The sequence below is a fragment of the Clarias gariepinus genome, chromosome 3 (assembly GCF_024256425.1).
Source record: "Clarias gariepinus isolate MV-2021 ecotype Netherlands chromosome 3, CGAR_prim_01v2, whole genome shotgun sequence".
NCBI classification, from domain to species: Eukaryota; Metazoa; Chordata; class Actinopteri; order Siluriformes; family Clariidae; genus Clarias; species Clarias gariepinus.
In genome coordinates, this window is record NC_071102.1 from 8,964,909 (window position 1) to 8,987,002 (window position 22,094).

At 42.1% G+C, this 22,094-nt stretch overlaps 1 protein-coding gene across 1 annotated transcript in view; it reads left to right on the forward strand.

The window, feature by feature from the left end:
- The first annotated feature begins 1,477 nt into the window (after positions 1 to 1,477).
- znf536 (zinc finger protein 536) overlaps positions 1,478 to 22,094 on the forward strand; it is a 162,069-nt gene continuing 141,452 nt past the window's right edge. The window contains exons 1-2 of the mRNA XM_053493022.1: positions 1,478 to 1,647; positions 7,591 to 7,647. The gene's annotated coding sequence lies outside the window, so the exon portion shown is untranslated. The remainder of the gene's footprint in view (positions 1,648 to 7,590; positions 7,648 to 22,094) is intronic.

A 22,094-nucleotide genomic window follows, 5' to 3' on the forward strand; every position in this document is an offset into this window, starting at 1 on the left:
GGGAGGGTGGGAAAAAAAAAAAATCTCAACCCGCGCTGTGCGTCCGTAATGCTGCGACTGGCAACATAACTGCCTTATTTACATTAAACACGCCGCAAGGTTACAGTGCAGCGGAGCGCCGCGCTTTATCACTCCGGACTTCTCTGACTGATGCTCGTCTTTCCGCTCCTTTACACTCCCCTGGACTTTTTTCTTTAGGACTTGGGACACTTCTCTGGAAAGGTAAAAGCTCACTCTCTTTATATTTATATTTGCATATTTGTATACCTAGATATCACATCTAATAATTTTACCTTGAAACAATCCGGGCTTTACGCACGGTATTATTTCTAATACGGCGGAGCCAATTAAGCGGCGTGTGAACAAACAAGAGCGCCGATGTGACGCGGGTTTAATAAGAGTCTTTACAGCGTGACAGTCGGGGTCAATAAGAGGCTGCGATGTTAGCAAATGTTATCCTTCGTGTTGGAGCGGATTAGAGATTATTTCCCGAGCAGTGGTGTCGTTTATGTCCGCGGGTTCGCCTTGTAGACCCGTCGGAGTCGAGCGAAGCGAATTACACGACAATGGAGAGCTGCTCTTAAACGGCACGCCGCGTTTCACCTACCAGACAGGGGGAGCGCAAGGCGAGAGATGGAAACGTCTTGTGATGCCGGCTGACTGGTATCAATGAACGCCTTGATACATAGGGGGGGAAAAACAGTTAATCAAATAATAAGTGGGAGAGAGGAAAAAAAAATCATCCTGTGTGAAGCGTGCGGAGCTGTGGGATAGGGATCCCGGAGGCGGACGCTCTTAACAGGTCCGGAGCGCACTTTTTTTTTCCGCCTCGGGTTTCGGCTCTACAGAAGCGATCGCAGGTCAATCATGTGGGCCGCGTTTCAACATTAAGACGAGATGCAGCGCACGAGTCGCTTTCATATATAAAAGGTAAGAAAGTGATGCTTTTTAGTGCATTTTACGCGCGGGCGCGCGCGCGTGTATATGTGTGTGTGTGGCGCAAAGTGCAGGGCTCAGTCTGTGTCCGTGTCGCGACTGTGCCGTTATGTTTCAGTCTTCTTGTTTATGTGATTAAATAAGGCGCAGGATAATTAAATAGACCTAATAACCGGGAAGGCTTTAACGCGCGGCGGTCGGAAGAGCAGAGACTCAAACCGAAAGCGACGCACTCAAAGAAGCAAGCGGTCGGACTTTTTCCCCCCATGAACTTGAACATGAACGTGAACATGATAACCGTGCTGTCTTTGATTTGATTTTTCCCAGTCCGTGCTTCATGACTGTCTGACGCGCAGTGCTGATGAAAGGCGCAGGCTGTGCGTAAAAAAAAAAAAAAAAGTCGCCTTAACGCGCCCTCCGCTTTACCACTGTGACCGGCTTGGATGTGGAGCTGAGGAGGAGGAGAAGGAGGAGAACGGGGCAAAACTTTTATGTCCGAGTCTCTGCTCGAAAGTTCCCCGCTTCCCGTTTCCGTGTGGAGTTTTCGGGCGAAGCCTCGTACACGTCCCGAGGGAAGCCGAGGCTTGAAGTTGCCGTGTGTTCAAACTTTGTGCGCCGGTGAGACCTGCCATTTTGTGCTCGGATCGAGCCGCTCAGGAACATTATGCTCGGAGGGACGTGATGATGATGATGGCATTCAACAACCGAGGGGTAAATGTCATAGGAGGCTTTAACAATCCCTTTCTAGCTAAAGAAAACCTGCACGTATTGGCAGAAAATGGAGATTTTAACGACTGTCGAGGGCGTCGTCGCTTTGGGAAATAACGCATTTTTACGAGAAAAACAGAAAGTTGCGAGAGAGAGAGAGAAAGAGAAAGAGAGAGAGAGAGGGAGAGACGAGCAATACAATGTTAGTATGAATTATGGCATTTAAGTGCACAGATCCGGTTAAGGTCCTCTCACACCATACATTCTCTAGACATTAGTAGATATTTAGAAGACATGCTTTTTTGCATCCATTTTTAATTATTTAACTGCTTTAAGATTAAGATAAGTACGCAATAATAAAATACGCAACGTGGGCTGGCTGGTTTATCAAACGCACAGAATTAGGATTTTTTTTTGTTTTTTTTCCCCCCAAAACAGGAAAGTCTTTATAAATACCTAAAAAAGCAACACTGTCGGAATGGATAGGTCCATCACTCTAACTGCAGGTGTCTCCTTCTGTCCTCACTGTGAGGTTTTAAAGGAGACAGCAGACCATTTAAAAAGATAGATAGAAAGAGATGTGACCCTAACAAGTGGAGAACTGCAGTGCATTAGAAATTCAGCATGCAATTTATTTAAACAACATTTAATCACTGTTAATGATCATTATTTTTTACTTGCCTTTATTATTATTATATGAAATTTTATATTTTATTTTTGTTATGGTTTACCTTAATAAGTTGAAACAGTGTAACATGTCTGTTCCCCCCAACAACATTCATTATTAAAGCAAAAGGGTCAGGAACAGGTTGTGCAGACACACAGTGCAAATAAGACACCATCATTGTTAAACTGTATTTGAGAAAGATATTATGTGTGTAATAGTGTCTGGGCGTAGACAAATTTTTTTTTTCTTCTCAGCTCAGCTTTTCATTTTTTGATTTGACATGCAGTCTGCTCACACGCTTCAAACCTCTAGTATTACATGCCATACATATGTGAGGTCAGCCTTAATGTGCCCCTGAAATGCAGTGTTTTGGACCAAACCTATAAATTTAAATTTAGGGAATTTGTAATGAGTAATAAGTGTTGTGGTGATTTAGGATGAGTAATTTAAAGAAAAATAAATATTAAAGAGAGGATAATATGCATATAAAGTATATAAATTGAGTAATAGGCTGTAATTTGTATATTTTTAAAAATGTATTTCTTGGCCGATAGTAAATTTTTTTGAAACTCCTAGATAAATCAAATTTTAATGCATTTGTTTTTATTACTATTAATCTACAAATTTTTCACTAAAAAAAGCTATACTTTGTAATTAAAAATGTATACAACTAATCATAAGAAAAATACTAAATTTAGGTGAGCAGTGTTAAAAATATTAACGTATTATGCACGAGCAGGAATTGTATATTTTTTATTCAGTGTTACTAAGTTGTAGTGTATTGCCCGTCGCGCAGTCATCATTCAAATATCGGCAACATTTCTTTCTTTTTTTTAAAAAAAAAAGAAATACTCAAGTCATTGAAATTCAGTGAAGGAGGAAGCGTTATGAAGACTCTTGTGAAAATGCTCTGCCAATAGATCCGATAGCAGTTCGACAGGGCTAAACAGCCCAAGCCAATCCTGTCAAAATGTCTCCTCCCTGGTGTCTCCGCTCTCATTTACATATGCGTCTTGTGCTCGTTCGGCAGGCAGGGTCCGTGTTGCGTGGTGGAACTTGGCAGCAGCCGGGAAAGCCAGTGTGTCCCCCGGTTTGCTCGGTGTGCGCACGTCCCTGCCTGGTGCCATGGCTTGTGGCTGAGCGGGGGGCAAGTGTGAGGCCGAATGACCTGCTCTCATCTCCCCCCCCCCCCCCCCCCCCCTCTCTTTTTCGATCTCTCTAGGGCTGTCAGTCTCCGGCTCAGCCGACTGGATCCGGGCTGGAGCCTTGGAGACGTGATCAAACAGCCATTCCACACTTAAATGCTTCTCTGCTCCTTTTAATTGGAGGAAATTGTCTTCCAGATGCCCGGGCCTTAGTCAGGCTGCTCTGGGGGGAGGTGGTGGTGGTGGTGGTGGCGGTGGTGTGGCAGCAAGGCCGGGACGATTAGGTATTAATTGATATGTGCTGTGGAGACCCCCCCTTTCTCTGTGGTTCGGAACAGTAAGGCCTTTCCCCCGAGTGGCAGCAGAATCCCTATACACCCAGAGAGCGGTGTTTATTTATTTGGGGGTGCTTGCACTGTGCTTGTGGGCTAACACGCTGGCATTAGTCTGTGCTGAGGCTTGTTAATAACCTTGATAAGCAAGGTTAAGTTAAATATACAGGGAAAGGGTAATATATTATCCCTAATCACAACAACAATGTGAAAGCAGCAGGAATAGAACAGGTTTAATGGAAAGACTATTAAAACTTTATGGAGATAATGCTTGACATGATTGTTTTTCACATTGATCGATCTTTTTTAAATATGTAGTTATTATTTTTATTATTATTATTATTATTATTATTATTATTATTATTATTAAAATAGCGATTGCTTTGGTGTTCAGTCATTTTTATTTTCAAAGTTTGCTCTGTTGCTGTCATTTTATAAGTCAGGGTGTGGCAACACAATAATCCGTACCAGAAATCCTTGTAGCATTGTCCCACCATCACACATTTTAAACTGCAGTGCCTTACTTTACTCTTTAGGCCTGTCTTTTTGAATTGATTAAGCTTGTAAGACCCATCATTCAATATCTGTCATGCAGTGCAGAAGACGCAGTTCATCATGTCATCGCACGCAACATACAAATGAGAGTTAGTTTGTGACTACTGACAGTTGTCAACTTTTGTCTTTAGCAAATAATTATAGTCGAAAGAAGAACATTTAATGCTCTGCATGTCATTTATTGTCATTTATAGTTGAGTGCTGATTTGTTAGACATTCTGTATGTGAGCGAGTGAGAGAGAGAGAGAGAGAGAGAAAGAGAGAGAGAGGGCTAAAGAGTGGAAGTTTTTTGAACAGGCTAATCACAGACATCAGTGTGTGATCTAAGAATAAAGAGTGCCCTGACAGATGAGGTGGTGACGAATGAGCTTGTCTCTACTGCCTCGTGCCAGGGTGCCACCAGAAGGAGCGTCTGTCTGTCTGCCGGGGTAGAGGGAGAAAGAGAGAGAGAGAGAGAGAGAGAGAGAGAAATGCAAGGGGTCTATGATAATACAGTGTGCTCTACCCCACCCTGAGGCACTTTCCATGAGGAAAATCTATCGAGTAATGCTGCTTTCAGTATTACTAAGAAGTGCAGAATAAGCGTGCATCATAGTAAAACCTAACTTGAGTGCAGATGACAGAGCTGAACAGATGTGTGCAGATGCTTTCTATTCAAGCAAGGTTTTTTTTTTTTTTTCTTCACTCCTTTGGGACGCGTGTAGAAAGAATGATTGGGCATAAGTTTCTCCCTTTCTTTCAGTCTTTCTTTGAGATTCTTGCAAATGGGTTTATCATATAGACATGATACAGTAAAATAATCCTGCATGCCATCTGAGCCTCGTCTCTCAGTGAAGAGCTCAGCAACTGGTTGTTGCTATGCTTGATTCTTCCTAAGTGCCACTTCTTGTACGGGTAAAAAAAGAGCTTATAACACACTTTGATCAAGCAATATTTTGAAGAATGTGAGCATTACATTGTAAACTCTTATAAACTTCATGAAAGGGACATTCTTGAAGCGTGACCTAATGCTGCTTTTTGGCAACGGGAGTGATAAGCACACTTTTATTTGATCTGGGAAAATGACCCAAAATGAATGAAGCTCAATCGCAGCGCTTCTCCATCTGGCCTGTTTATGAGGAGGCGTGGTTTGGAGGTGCGTCCTCATGGCCTGAGACTGAACGCTCGGCCCCTCGGCTACGCTGCGCTGAGTTTGCTCGGGTTTAGATAGCCTTGAGAAAGACAGTCAGAGAGCCTCAGCTTCGGCCTTGCCCTTTAAACCAGTGACAGCCTCCTAATCACTCCACCATCTCTCACCATCTGTTTTTTTTTGTACTGTCTCGAGTGCAGGGTGAGGGGATGATCTGCTGTCGAACAGCGCAAAATTACAGCCATGTCATCTCACCAGACATGGGCTTTGTGCAGCCAGGCAACTGTCTGTCAATCAGCACATAGCATCATCTTTGTTCGAAAATTTTTTTTTTTCCAAAGCTTTTTAAATGCTGAGAAATACCCGCAAGGCCACAGATTCACGTGCAAGATTCCTCTAATGTCTCAATAGCAGTCCAGACAAACAGGGATCTATGGTACGAAGTGTCCCGAGATAATTAGGGGGTTTAATGATGCCTATTCTCAAGCTGTTTCCGGGTCATGACCTTTAGAGGGTGGGCCACTAGAGAGGGGTCCCCCCTCGAGGGATCTGGGCAAGATGGCCGCCGACGGAGAGTAAAGAGGGCCCCTACACCTTTAATTATGATCAAGAGGTTTCCTCCAAAGGACGGCTGGAGTGCAGTTATGTTGCCTCGTAAATCTGCCCCTGATGCCGTATATTGTGTTGAACTATTACTGTACACTATTATACTGCATATTCAACTGGCTCTTCAGGACCTGATTTGCATAATTGGATCTTTAATGAAACTTGCCTTGTGGAACAAAAAAAAAAAAAAAAAAATAGAAGAGAGGAGGGGAAGGAAGGGAAGAAAAAAAACCCAGTATTTTGGAATGATAGGCAAACCCCAGTGAGTATTTATCGGGAAGAAGTTTCACATGGTTTTGAAAACATGGCAAACAAGGAAAACGGTGACCTGCGGTACCAGTGCTCTTTTTTTCACACACACACACACACACACTCACATGCACGCACACACATCAATGGCCGTGCTACAAATCGGATGAGAAGTGCTTCTGAAAGCTGTACATTCCCAGCCAGGTCTCGCGGGTTATTACTACAATAGCTGGATTTCTTTAGCCTGGGGGATTTTAGGTTTGCTGTCTCCACTCATTCTCTCGACTTGTTACTCGGGGAAGATGGGCCCTTTGTAGCGGAGCACGTGTCGCTCGCCTGTTGGAATTCCGCCGCCGCAAATATTTTGACAATTCCTAATCATGAGCAGTCAGATTCGAAACAGGGCGCCGGCTGGATGCAGCCGGTTTCAATTGAAGGTGTTAAGTCCGGTCTTCTTGATCTGCCTTCGTTTCTCCCCGTGTGTATATGTATACGTCTATCCGTTTGAACTACATTTTATTTACATTTCTCATATTTTTATCCGGATGCATTTAAAGGTCAGTCGTCGCCGTGGGCTCACACGTGTTCCGTATGTTTCCTTTTCCATCACCTCTGATTTCAGTCCTCCTGTTGTTTTGAGCTGGGAGGGGAATTCTTTTATTAGTTCATTAAAGCACACATGCCTTTTTATTATTATTATTTTTTTCCCCCCCTCGATTCGTGCAGGTGAAGGTTAAAATGCTGATAGCAGCACTTTGAGACTGACGTGACAGCCATGGTTAATGAAATGTTATTTGTGTTGCCAGTGAAGTACCTATCATTTAAAAGTGATGGCGGTGGGGGGAGAAAAAAAAAAGGCGATATAAAAAGAGCGGAACATTATTCAGCGGCACTGTAGCATGAGGGATTTGGACGAGGGGGTGCGGTGCTGTTAATCAGGGAGCAAGGTTAAAAATGGATATTAGCTAAACGATGATGATTTATCCACGAGGGAGGAGCAGGCCAGAGACACAGGGGTGACACTAACACTACTCCAGAAGCCTGAGAGTGGATCATGTGGTCATGGAGGTTCACAGGTGGCTATCGGAGTGATGTTATGAAGAGGGGGGAGAGAGAGAGTGTGTGTGTGTGTGTGTGTGTGTGGAGGAGGGATGGGAAAAAAGAAACTGCACAAGTGTTGTCGCTGTCATTAACCCTGAATGAGAAAACAGCTCTATAATCCTCTTTATCCTTTCTCTCTCTCTCTCTCTCTCTCTCCCTCAGGCTCGACATTTGGGAAACCTCCTCTGAAGACCTTCTACATCTCTCGCTATCTCACAGGTAGGATCCTGCTATTGTTAGGATTTTTTCTCTCTCTCTCTCTCTCTCTCTCTCTCTCTCTCTCTCTCACACTCTCTGTGTTTCTCTCTTTCTTTTTCTCTCTCTCTCACACACACACACACACACACACACGGTCAGAGTGCTTGTGCTGTTGATTCTCCCGGTAATGATGTCACAGCGATAGTAGAGGAGAGCAAATGTCTCCTGATTCCACCATTTAACGGCTGGCTGAATTGGCTGATAATGATAGCATTGGCGTCTCCAGCCGCACAGACAGACCAGACCCTGTGAATTAGCGAGAGAGAGAGAGAGGGGAGGAGAGATAAAGAGAGAAGGGTAGAGAGAGAGAGAGAGAAAGGAAGAGAGGGAAATGGTTTACAAAGGAAGAGAAGCCAGCGATGCCAGAAAGTGAAAGATAGAGACGTTGTCATAAAGAGAAGGGTGATGTACTTAACATATCGGCGCCATGCACTTGAACAAGCCGCTAGAGATGTGTGTGCGCGTGTGTGGCAGTGGTGATAGCGAGATGACCGGCTGTCTGCAGAGCTCTTTTAATGCTTTGCCACTTTACTTCCTGAGCTTTGAAGTGAAGGATGAGGTCCATATCTTATCTCGAAATAAAATAAAGTAGAAAATTTACTTAAAAAAATAAAATAAAGGAATTAAATAGTATATTTACAATACTGAGCAAAAGTCTCGAGCAACCCATCATCTCTTTCATATTCTGCTTCCAAAGAGCCCGACTTTATTATTATTATTTTTTTTTTATGTAGTCTAGAGAAATAGTTTTTCAGGTTTCCCGAAAGACTTTTTTGGCTTAAGAATTTTTGTTTTTCTCTTTTTTTTTTCAGTCTAGTCCCTGTACATGACCGTTTTTATTTGTTAAGCCACATAGTGACCTATGAATGGTCCAAGCGTAAATATCATCTAAATGATGTCATGATCCAGTGAGAAACAGCTGCAGACGATGACAGATGATCAGGTCAGTGATTGGTACACTGGTGATGCTGAATGCCGAGTGGTTGGAACAGACGAGAGGGGAAATGAGGCTGCTGCTGAGGTTGTTACATTATATGAACACCAATTTTTATTTATTTTATGGTATCTTTAGGTGCTTTGCAGCTTGTTGCATTAAAACATTAGTCCCCATTTTAAAAATGTAACCTACATTACTTAATTTAATATGCAGAAATGAGAAGACTTTTGCAAAGTATTGTGTATACAAAAAGCAGCATTACAGAAATCCTGATGAACAAGCCAGAGGACACAGTGGTGAGGAGAAACCCAATGAGACGAGTCCAAGGTTTCCGTCTTTAGATTCGAGTAAACAGTATGCAAGTGAAACGCTCCACTCAAAGTGGGGTCCAGAGACAACCCAGTGGTTCTGTGTGTGTGTGTGTTTTAAATTAAGTTCAAATCACAATCTCATGAGTTTTAATAACTAATTAGAATTAATAAAGATACAGGTATGTGATATTAAGGTGTTATAATTATTATTTAGTCTGGGTTAACCCTGCTCTGTCAGTGTTCTGTTGGTGGAAAATGTACATAGTGTTTTTAAATACTCGTCTAGAAATGAACCTGAATGGAGTCCTGCATGGACCGTTTTTAACAGTGTAAGGAAAAACAAATTATATGAACTAAAACTCTAAAGCGAGGGTGAGACATGCACGGAATTATGGGATAAAGAAGTCTAAGTAAGCAAATTATGTAAGACTTGATACATGACTGTTTCGGATTTAAAAAAAAAAGAATAAAAAAAAAAAATCTGATTCCAGACACACCTGTAGTAATATTTAGCGAAGTCTCGCATTCGGCTGTCAAAATATCTGCTCCTGGTCTCCGAGGTGTTACCGTGAGGAGAAAATAGACCACCAACACCAGGGTATCAGGGTTATACTGCATGCTGTCAATCATACTGCATATTTCAGATTGTTATGGTTACGTACTTTGTTATACTTCTATAACTTAAAATGTAATCTTTTAAGGGTGTGGTTTTAACTAGATTGCTAAAGAAAAGAAGCTCAACTGGAATTCTTTTAAACATTCTTCCAAAATGATTGTCTCGGGAAAATTCCTATTTGAACACCTTCTCACAGTTATGTCCTTCCCACGTCCATGAAAAAACAAGCTCTTTTTATTCAAATATAAACGTGTCTTTCTTCTTTCAAAAATGACAGTTTTTTTTTTTTAAAGCCAGCATTTAACCACGCATCTTAAAACATGATTTTTCAGCCCACTGAGAGTCCTAATAGAGTATTACTTATTTACTTTATTTTTTTTTCTGGCAAAGCAAAAGTAAACAAGTAGATCTGAATGTTAAGGAACATTCCAAGCTTTGAACACATACCCTTCTGTGAGCACCTCTCTCCTCACACCACATTTCCAGCCCAGCAGCGTCTCTGAAGCACACCGAGATGACCGTTAAGTATATATGCTGGAGGTTCAGTGCACAGAGATAGAGATGTACAGTACACGCACGACTGTCACACAATCCCACTTTATGCACGTTGCATGATTTCAGAATGTTTTTGAGTGAAGAAATGTTTTATGTTTTAAATAATAATTTATCATGCACATTGTTTTATGCATAAACAGAAAGGCTGCTTGAGTATTTTCTTTCTGTCCTACACACACTTTCTGCTGCTCACACACACACATACACACTCAGACATGTTTAAACCATTGTGCATCTCACCTGCCATCACTATACGGTAGCGGTGCTTTTGTTTGTGGAGAGCTGTCACTCCTGTGAAGACTGTTTTAAAGTAACTGCCGCTGAAGGTGAGAGTTAAACAGTATTTACTTTAGGGAATTTGTCTTTATCTGCCTTATTGCCGAAGTGAATTTTAAAAGGCCTCTTGGAGAGAATTCCCCTGACGTGTAGCTTCCTTTACACCTTTTAAGTCTTAAGATGCTTCCTCCTCCTCCTCTTTCTCCTCCTCCTCCTCTTCACACTCCGCTCCAGCATTTCCCCCTAACAATTTTCTGGGGAGGACAATTTTTTTTTAAATTAGCCACTTCAGATATTCTCTATTCTTTCTTTTTTGTCTTGACAAATTGTTGTTTGTTTGTCGCTTGCCCCGTTTTTTTTCTTCCCCTCCTCTTTGTTAAAGCTGTTGTGCCAATCGGTGTAATTGGGAGAAAGCAAAGTTAAGTGAGAGAGGAAGCATCGTGGAAAGTTTCGAGAAAAATAAGGCTGTCGGTATAGATCAGCAAAGACGCACACGGACGATCCAATCGCCTCCTTTCGGCCTGAAGAGCAGGACGAGAAATCCGAGCCAGTTCGAGCCGAGAACTCGGGTTTCTCTTATACTTATAAATCCACTCAAAGTGTCTGAAAACGTGTCAAAAATAGACACCAGGCTAACCAAGGTCAAGTGATTTTGTGCAGAATGTATCAGTTCCTGTCACTGCCTGATCTGTTGGATGCTGTACGTTTGCTAGAATAGATCACACCACGATCAAAATTCAAGTGCTAACTTTGAATAAATTTGAGTAGCAGGTCATTCTGACTAAAGTGCATGGCATATCAGACAGTGCATTTTTAGATTTACTCCAGGATTAAAATGCAAATAAAATTCCTCAAGTTATGTAAATGCGACATTGCGATATGAGTAAGTTTCAACACCACAAAACATTAACGTCTTAACACTTCAATTATAAACTAGTGACAGGATTACGGGCACCCAAGGCTCATTCATAACCCGCGGTGACCTAAAAAAACGCACAAAAAAGTCGATGCTCGCTACGATAGAAAGGCAGCACAGCCAATAGCCACCTCAGCACTTGTGGAGTCATGCTCCCATGCGTACACGATACAGGCCATAATGTTTTGTGTTGTGATGTTATGGCTGATCGATGTATATCCGTCCCTTTATGCAGTGTGATCAACTCATCAGAAAGCACCCTGGTTCTGCATACATGACTGGCAAGGGGAAACTATGCCATCCCTCCCATCCAGAGGGCATAAATGACTGTGGCATCATTGGGTATTCAAGTGCACGATCTCCTGATGATAGGACAAACGCTTTCCTGTCTTGCCACTCAGGAGGAATTTTGAATCTGGAAACTAGTGTAGGTGCATCACTGTACCACCACCACCTAGCTGATGTGCATTCAGAAGATGTGTTATATCAAAAAATCAGGCATTACTGCGAACAGCAATAATTTGAGGTTAAAACTTCCTTTTTTTTCACATCTATGAAGCATAATGTCATGCATGCTTGTATTATATGCCTGATTATAAAGAGACATTTATAACAAGTTTAGCTGGTGAGTAGTGCATGTGTGTGTGTGTGTGTATGTGTGTGAGAGAGTGGGGGGGGGGGGGGGGCTGCTCTGGTGTTGATAATTAACACTTTCCACTGTACGTGTGGGCCGTCATTAGGAGGGTAAAAGATCGTCTCTGTTTAAATTTGCATGATGATGGTACTGTGACCAGTCATCGCTAGATCAACCAGCTAGAAAAGGCCTAAGGTTGGGAAAGGAAGATTCATGATCCTCTCTCTGTGTGTGTGTGTCTCTCTCTCTCTCTCTCTGTCTCTCTTTCTCTCTTTCTCTCTCTCCCTGCTTCATGGGAGGTCTCACCTCCCCAAACACAACCCCAAAACCACACACACACACACACACACACACACCCTCATGTCCTGCCGCTCGCCTCTCTTAGGAACGATGATCCGCTGTGATCTCATTTCAGCGCGGCCCGATCCGGGGAAGCTCGGGGAGACTTTCCTTTCGTTTATGTATTTATTTCTCTCGTGCCACTCCCTCCCTCCGCCTCTCGCTTCCTCTTTCTCTGTGCCCTACTGATTGCCGTAGCCTCAGGGCTCGCCGCCGCACACTACATCCCTGTGATTATATTAATGGCCTCCTGCACTGGGGTTGTCTGGGTAATGCACGGCACGGTGGTGGTGGTGCTGGTGGTGGTGGTGGTGGTTGTATAGTTCCACGGACTGACCTGTAACCTCAGAGGTTGCCGGCTCACGGCCCAGGTGGACTGACGCCACTCCGCGGGCTCCCTCTGGGCCGGCTACTTAACCCACAATGCCTCACTGAGCACCCAGACAGAGCAGGAGCGCAGACAGGAGAGAGAGAGAGAGAAAAAAGATATGGCGTTTTCCCCGAGTCTCCTCTGAACTAGAGGAAGTTTATGAATAAGACAGGCAAATCAGAGCCACAGGCTTTTGGCTAAAACTCACAAAGCTGGCTAATAATTCTCCCCTGAACAGTATTGATCTTTATTTGTTATTATGGCACTTCTAGCGTTCCTGCACGTTTATTTGTCTTCATTAGAGTCCCACAGCACCTGCAGCAGCCTTGCATACGTTTTGTGTGTATGTGTGTGTGTGTGTGTGTGTGTGTGTGTGTGTCTTATTGCAAACGAAAGCTTTATTTAGGGCTAAGATTATGCTGATCATTTATCTTCGTGCCTCCTTTCGTCTCTCCATTTTGAAATGTATATCTACATATGTGTTTGGAACAGTTGATGCATCACTGTCTTTATCGATTAATTCCCTGCGTGTGCACCTAAGTGCGTACGAGTGCATGACGGAGTGGTTAGGTATAGAGCTGGGCGATATTATGATATGACATCGATACTGTGATGAATTACACCACGATACACTGTGACTATAGTGAATATCAGTAGGATTATTAAAACACCAAGCAACTCTGACGTATAGCTCGAAATTAAGGAGTTCTTAATTTCCCGTTTTTTTTCCCCGTTTCGTACATAATGCGATACCATGTTCCTGGCACTTCTTAAAAGTTAAATATTGTGGCATTGAGTTCATTTGCACTTTGGATCTTGTGCAGGACATTCCTACTAGACGTGTAGTGCACGTCCCTGAGACGAGGGTGAGGGTACACTCACTAACACCTCTGTCAGTGTCTTAAACATAAGTGCGTACAGGAGTGGGGTCAAACTCGTCCACGCTCTACTTCTCCCTCGCGCTCATCTTCACCGTGCTTGCGCTCTTGCTTTTTCAGCTTGTGTTGTCAGGGGTAATCTTGAGAGTGATCTTAATTATGGAGGTTCAATATGATTATTTCTTTTTTTTCATAACACACTCTTAATCAAACAGTGCAGTTAGTTAGCAATGAAAGGAGCTTGTTCTCTCACACACACACACACACACACACACACACACACACACACACACACACACTGCTGGCCTTCACCGAGAGGCGGAGAGAGAAAGTTTTAAAGGAGAGAGATGTAGGGACCGATATGTGTGTATGTGCCAGAGATATAAGGTGCAAATATAACTAAATATTAAAAGTGGTTCTATTGGTGTCTGCACCCAATTAAATTTTTTTCGGTATACAGTTATACCGAAGTTTTTCGGTATGCAGTATATTTCTCCGAATATACTCAATCACCCAAGACATGTTTAGTGTCCAAAGTGCTTATATATGAGGATAGGTCTTTATGCAAACATGTAGAACCTGTAGACAATACACAAAATAAAAAAAATAAAATAAAATAATAATAAAAAAATATATATATATATATTTTTTATATATAAAAATATATAAAAAAAAATTTATATAAAAAAAAATATATATATATTTTTTTTATTTTATTTTTTTTTATTGTTTTTTTTTCTTTTCTTACTTTTTTTCTTCACATCACAAGTGTAATATCCTCATTTCACATAGCAATTATTTATTGTCTGGATAGATGAACCTTGAGTTCCGTTAAAATCAATCAAAGGTACATTTAAGACTGATCTTAGAAACCACTGTTATAGATGAAATGACCTTTTAGAGGAAAATCAAGAAAGGCAGAACAAAACCAAAACTATATATACTATATTATCCTACACTATATATAATATAGTATATAGTACCTCATTATATATATTGTCTTTGTCTTTGATAATAAAACAGTGGCACCCTAATGTGTGTGTGTGTGTGTGTGTGTGTGTGTGTGTGTGTGTGTGTATAATATGACATGGAAGATTTGTAACTTTTTTCCAATAAGTGAACAAATCCAATTGTCTAAAGAAACAGGTCAAGAGGAATAACACAATCTCCCAGTTACAGTACATTAAATGTCCTCACTCATACACATCATTGCACTCATGTTGCGAGGCGTTTCGGAGTCACCGATATTATCCACTCAATAATCCTGTTTTTGTCTCCCAATCCTAGTAATACATCTTACAACAGACATGATTCTGTACATCATAGACAACCAACTGTCTACGTGTACATGTTCTCCAAGTTTTCTTTAACCTACTGTGTGTTCATTTTCACTTCAAAACTAGATCTTGGTAACATGGATGTTTTTTTTTTTTTTTTTTAGATTTTTAACTTACTAAACAATCTGGTTTTAAAATATGTCCCATTTTGTGTTTAAAAAAAAACAACATGATTCTGGCAACCCTGGATGCTAACGTTGCTTTGATGGATTGATTGTGTTTGAGGTGAGTGGAAAATGTGTGTAAGTTTATTTGTTTGCAGATCGTTAAAGAAGTATTTGAAAAAAATCACCCAGTTACCTGAAACACACTCAGTCACCCTCTTTTTTTCTTTTTTTTGTGCACTGGAGGTCTAAAGCAAATAGGTGTGTAAGTATTATTTGTTAGGAACTAAAAAATCTTAAAGCAGACACCAAACAGTTTTTGGCTTAGAAGTGACCTGTAGTAAATGAAAAAAAAAAAAAAAATCCTTTAAACATTTTCCACAATTAACCCAATTCCACTAGACATCATCACGCTCAATCTGGAAAAAGCACAAGAGCGGAATTTAGTGTGAAAAGGAAACAGTGGCTCTGATTGCTGGAACAGAGTTAGAAAAGTGATATGCATTAATAATCAGTGTATGTGTGTGTGTGTGTGTGTGTGTGTGTGTGTGTGTGTCTGTGCTGGGTGTGTGAGTGGGGGGAAGGCGCCGGGTGACGAGAGGAAGATGGAATCCATTACACATAAACACCCTTTAAGCAGTGATGGGATGATCCAATGGGATTAAGTGGGAAATCCTGATGGACGTTGAAAAGGTGACCACACGCAAGAAGGGTGGCGTAACACACACCCCCGTTGCAGGCAGCACGCTCGGACGCACACATGCAAACATGTACACACACACACATGCTTATATAAACACGTAGACAGAAGATCTACAAAGGTTATGTATACTCTGTGCGTAGGTTTACAGATATATAAGGTCTGGGAGGTTAATAAGAGAGGTCGAGACGGAGGTTAAAGGGCAGCTCTAACAAAGGCTGTGTGGATTAGGGACAGTTGTAATGTTGAATTTATTTACACAGATTTCGGCTACATATATATATATATATATAAACTTTCTTTAATGCATTCTTGATCGTGAGTGTAATAATAGTTGATGCAAAATTGTAGAATTGTAGAATTTACATATAAAAAAATGAAAACAACAAGAATTATTATTATTATTATTATTATTATTATTATTATTATTGCAACTTTTAGAGCTTGCAAGCCGTTTGTCTCTACACCCTTATAAACAGCATGTGAAGAGTTTAAGGCATGGTTTAAAGGAAGTGTGTTTATCTTTTTTTTTTTTTTTACTTAAGGGGTGAGGTTGGCAGAGGGAAGGTGTGTGTGTGAGTGTGTGTGCGGGGGGGGGGTTTGTTCTGCATTAGAAAGCCACAATCAGGGTTAGATCCGTATTCCCTGCATTAGGTATGCATGATGGCGTCTCCACATCTTGTCTCTATATTATTAAAAGTAGTTTGCCCATAGGCTGCTTCTGTGCTGAAGGAAGTTGGACAGATGGCCATGTTTTTTTAATAGATCACAGTCATAAGTAAAGCAAGGCAGAGGATGAGGTAAAGCGATAGCAGCCGCATCGAGCGGGGCCGCGCCGAGTGCAAACACCCGGCTCTCCTCAGCCTGCACGCCGTGATAATTAGATGAAATACTTACCGAAACGCTTACATACTGTACTTTCCCCTCGCCGTCAAGTTAAACGCCGGTGCTTGTTTGTCCCCCGTCTCGCGCGCTCACGAGCCTCTCCCTGATTGGAGGTCTGAGCGGCGTACGGAAAGTGCATTATTAGGCTTATGAAACATGAGTGCTGGAGTATACGAAGTCACCTCGGGCCGCTTCTTCCTTTGCTGTGCACGTCTTGTTTTCTGCGCTGGAGTGAAAGTTGTTCATAACAGGATGTTAAATAAAAATCTCAGAGTGAGAGAGAGAGAGAGAGAGAGAGAGAGAGATTATGTGTGCGTGGTTGCACTGTTCCTCTGTTCCTTGATGTATGCATCATGTCAGGCAGCCATTGTCTCCTGGGTAAAGAATGATAGTTCAAATACCTACCATCTCTCCCCTGGTGCTCCAAATGCTCGGCTTTGAAGTTTTTATAATCCATCTGTCATCTTCGAGTGGGGAGGGCACATGTTCTGTACTGCTCAATTACTGAATTTTCTTTTTGCCAGCTACAATGAGACAGGAAGCAAGTAATATGGGCAGAGAAACAGAGGAAGAGACGAGCTGGGCAACAAAACTCCTAGAATTCTCACGCACTTGATCACTTGATCACCCCCCCCCCCCCCACCTCTATTCTATCTCTGTCTCTCAGCCTTTAAATACAGTGTGCAGTCTGTGTGTGTGTGTGTGTGTGTGTGTGTGTGTGTAAATTCCAAAAAGCTTCCTACTGTTACAATCATAAGGAGTCTGATTGTATGCTTATTGTTTCAAGAGGCTTGATCAAGAGGAGGAAACTGTCTCTACCTGATCATATTTCAGTCTAATCACACCCTTTCAGTCCTCCTAAATATTTATTTGATCTAAGCAAGTCACGCTACGGAATTAGCAACGAGCAGACCGATATGCATTCGAATGTAATATTTAATATTTAATACTCCCTTCCCTCTTAAGGATGCGTGCAAAATGGAGCCCGTTTGATGTAGATGACGTATGTTGCAATACTTAGTGGTAAAAATGTTTTACTTAGAAAATGAGGCACATGGTTACATTAAAGCTTTCAGAGAGAGAGAGAGAGAGAGAGAAAACAAGAACCTCAGATGCTGAAAAAAAAAGACCGTGAATGAAAAATGAAAATTGCACGGCACAGCTCAGTTAAAGAGAAGAAAAAAAACTCCCTAATATCTTTACCTTTAATTTTAAGATTCTTTTGTCTCATGTCTTATCTATAGTGACAAGCAACAAGAAGGAAAAGCAGACACTCATAGAAGATGATAGATTGCAGCAGGCAATGATGAAAAGAAATTTGACATTCTTTTGTTCCCTTTGAAACTTCAATATTTGGGGTGTAATTGTTTCATAGGCATTATATATCTTCATTTATGCCGGAATAACATGTTGGCTTCTTTTTTCTCTCTCTCTCTCTCTTTTTTTTCCCCTCCTTCTCGTCTAAATAAAAGCAGCACCCATCTGCTTCTGGAGCCAGCCCGAGCCTCCTGCTCATCGCAAAAATAATACGCGTCCTAATGACTTCCACATATTTGGAAATCTCCCTTTTGAAATTGGTCTTGGCAGATTATTTGCAGGTACTTGAGTTGCATCTGTTTGCAATTTTGCAAATGTGGAAGACTTTAATGCGGCGCTCTTGGTCTAGGGCGCGGGGGCTATTCTGATCTCGGCTGTCAAAAAATAATAATAAATTTAAAAAATAATAGTCTGCAGGGTTTTTTTTTTTTTTTTTCTTCCTTTTTTGACCTTCGAGGGTGGACACATGTTTGCTTTGTCCGTAAAAAAGGGGGTTCATGAAATGAATAGCTATTTATTAATAGACAGATAGATAGATAGATAGATAGATGGATAGATAGATGGATAGATGGATAGATAGATAGATGGATAGATAGATAGATGGATAGATGGATAGATAGGATGCCCGAGAAGACATTCATCAACTTCATATGTCAAACCCACTTAATAAAGAGTGAAAAAATGTTGTACTGGTCAGATTCAAATCCGTGTTCAGACTTTGCCTTTCTGGGATAAGACTTAGAGAGGAGGTACGTAACAGAGCATGTGGCTAGCAGCTGACCAACCTAAGCCATCTCTCTCTCTCTCTCTCTCTCTCTCTCTCTTTCTCACTCTCACTCTCACTCTCACTCTCCTTCTTCATATAACCTGCTGTGGCTCTTCCGCTGTCCCAGGCAGAGTATCAGCACACACAGTCTCTCACCCAGTACAGTGTAATTGTATAAGTGGTTACAATTACAGTCATTACAGATTCCATCAAGTCTGTTTAATCAGTTTGAAAGAAACGAACGAATATAAAAAGATGAACTTTTAACTTTTTTTTTTGTTTTCTTTTGTATTTCTTTTCTTTCCCTTTTTTTTTTTTTTTTTTTTTGGAACGGTTATGTTTTATTAGGACTGCAAACTGAAGGAAGGCGAGCGCGATGCCGATGCCAGGGAAGGCATTATATTAAAAAGTGTATGCCTTGCAACTTTCCTCCCTGTTGGAAATGTTTATTTGAACAGTAAGCTCATGATTTGAATATTTGTAATCCATGCTTAAATTTACAGGCCAGATGAACTTTTTGGCACGCAATCGCAGCCATAAGTAGGATTTTCTGAAAAGCTTTAAAAAATTTAAGCCATTTGCATCGCTAATCTAATTTGGAAAGGAGGGGTGGCTGAGCGTGCTTTTAGCCCCCCCCCCCCCCCCCCCCAACACCCCCCCCCCCCCCCTCACCCCTCCCTCCTCCTTTGTTATCTATATACTTTTTTCAAAAGAGGCATTGTTGGAGTTTTTAATGTATACGCATACCTTAGGTGGTTTTGTGTCGATCGCGACATTGAACACACTTAGAGGGGCAGAAAGAGAGAATAGTGGGAGGAAAAAAAGAAAAAAAAAAAGGAATACATGAGTACATATAAGATGAGGGAGGAAAGGGGAGGGTGAAAGGGAAATGGAGTGGTTTTGCTCCGTGTTCAATTCAAATGAGTTTACTGGGTATTGACTCGTAATGTGGCGAGAGGCCACCCATCTCGGAGACCGGGCTCGGTGCTGTTCTGCACGCTGCGCTTTCTTAAATGATGCTAATCAGTCCAGAGGGGCCTGGCCTCTATCGCTCATCGGCTTTTCTGGAATTCAGATGTGCTGAGAACCTGTCGGCGCGTAGGGCAGTGGGTGTGTACGGGGCAGTGTGTACTGTATGTGTGTGGACATGTCTTCTGCGGGTTAACAGGAATCAAATTAGTTGATACGGAGAAAGGAGAAGACAAGATGATCTAACTGCTGTCTTTTTTTTTTTCTTCTTCCGTTTATTGTTTTGTGTGTGTGTGTGTATTAAGATAGCAGTTGGCTAGACAGCTGACGGTGTCCTCTGGCCCTGTCTGAGCTCAACTCTGGTGTGAAAAAGCGCCCAGTTTGAGGGCATTATATAGATTATTGGTGTGGGCTTAAGGCTCCAGGGAGGCCGAGCACGGAGCCCGGGACCCGCCAGGGACGCGGGGGGCATCGAGGGAGTCGAGTCGGGGCCTGCTGAAAGCAAACACAGACTTCTGCTCTGGATCTGGAGGGATGGAGCGAGGGCTCTGGCTGCTCACACACGAGCATCATCTGGTCCAAACTGCTCATTATACCAGCACGACCGTGCTCTCCTCAGCCAACTGAGACAGTCCGCGCTAAACACCCACTGACACACAAGTTAGCACGCACACATGAGTGCACAGCACAGTCACACAAACACACTCCACACACACACACACACACACACTCACACACACTTAGTCACTCGTCAACATACGCAATCTACGGGCATATTTACACATATGCTGCTCAGACTTTAATATGTAGGCAACCACACACACACACACACACACACACACACACACACTCTCTCTCTCTCTTACACGCACACAATATAACATTAATATGCACTCTCATTTGCTTAGAACAAAGAGCTTGTCTGTCTAAACCTGCCTAGAGAATAGGTCACTCTGATATGTAATATCCAATGGAAATATCATTCAGGAGTAGGTGGAAGTATTAGGCAGATTTTATTATAATTTTTTCTTTTTTTCCCACAAAGCAGAGTTTTCAGATTCCTTTTAACTCCCTTCTGGGAAATAAGAACATGATGCAGTAGGTAAGAAAGCACGCACGCATGCACACACACACACACACACACACACACTAAGGTTTAAGGAGGTCAGATAATAAATGGAGAAGAAGTAAAGCTAAAATAAAACCCCGGGTCTGCTTGTGTTGCATATTATCACACAACTGCTGAACAGAAATACATCACAGGTTTACCTTCAGCTTTGACTGTAACAGTTCGTGAAGGACGGATAGGGACTCAGTGCTTATCTTTGAATCAGTGCATGTTATGTGCTGCTTGTATTTATAGGAGCATATGACTTTTAAATGTGAATATATATGTCAATCTTTTCAGGTATGTTCAGCTGGTCAACCTGCGCCGTTCCATTTTTATTTATTTATTTCTGTCCGTGTGCATTGTTGTAGTGAGGAGCGCTGCTTAAATAACCTACTTTTGTCTGACAACGGCATCAGTTGTAGAGGTGCACATATGCAGAAAGCTATTTGGAAAGGCATCCTCGTGCCTGTCAGCTTTTATTATGCGGGAAGGTGTCATGTTTGTAACGAAGCTGAGTGCAGATGGCAGAGTGGAAGAAATGGATCACTAATTTTAACAATGATTAATGAACAGAGATGGAAAATGAATTACGCTCCACTATTGGAGGGAAGGAATATTCTCTGTGAAAATGTTAACTTCGCCTGCCAGCCTGCTGGAAAGCCGGGCGAGAGTGGTGGAGAAGGAAGGGAGGGAGGGAGGGATGGAGGGAGGGGGTGTGTGGGGGGGGTGGGGGTGTTAGGAGAGAGGGAGGGTGTATCAACGCACCCCCCCTCCTCCTCCTCCCTTTACATCCTTTGTAAAGTCAACACTTCAGTGCTTTCGCCTATTACTTTTAGAAATCCGCCTGCCAGACGCCTATTGTTGTTTAATACGACCTGTCGGCTCTCGGTTCGGATCCACACACACACACACACACACACTCCCCCAAAAAAGTGCAGGTCTTCAGAAAGCCGAATACTGCAAGCAGTTTACTTCTCACTTAGATTTTGCTTAATATGCAAAGCGGTTCATCGTTCGGAGTGTTTCAGAGCGTCAGATGGACGGCCGCAGTGTCGGGCGTGAAATTTTAGCCCAGACCTCTGCTTAATAAAGGAAGAGTCTCGTACAGTGCTGTAGGTTGTGTGTCCCGAGCAGGGTGCACGCTTTCCTGTAATACAACAAGATATAAAAAAAAAAAAAAAAAAGGAAAGAGCTCTAAGAGCGTTATCTGTCACTCATCAAGTTTAACATGAAATGGCAGAGGAACTCATTTTAGGTAAACTCTTGGGAAAGTGGTGAAGCAAAAAAATAAATAAACACTTTTTTTTTTCTCCTACAAACACCCCCTCCTCATCTCAAGTCTCTCAACTTGCCTTGTTCTTGTTCCTAAAGTTCTGTGAAATCGCAC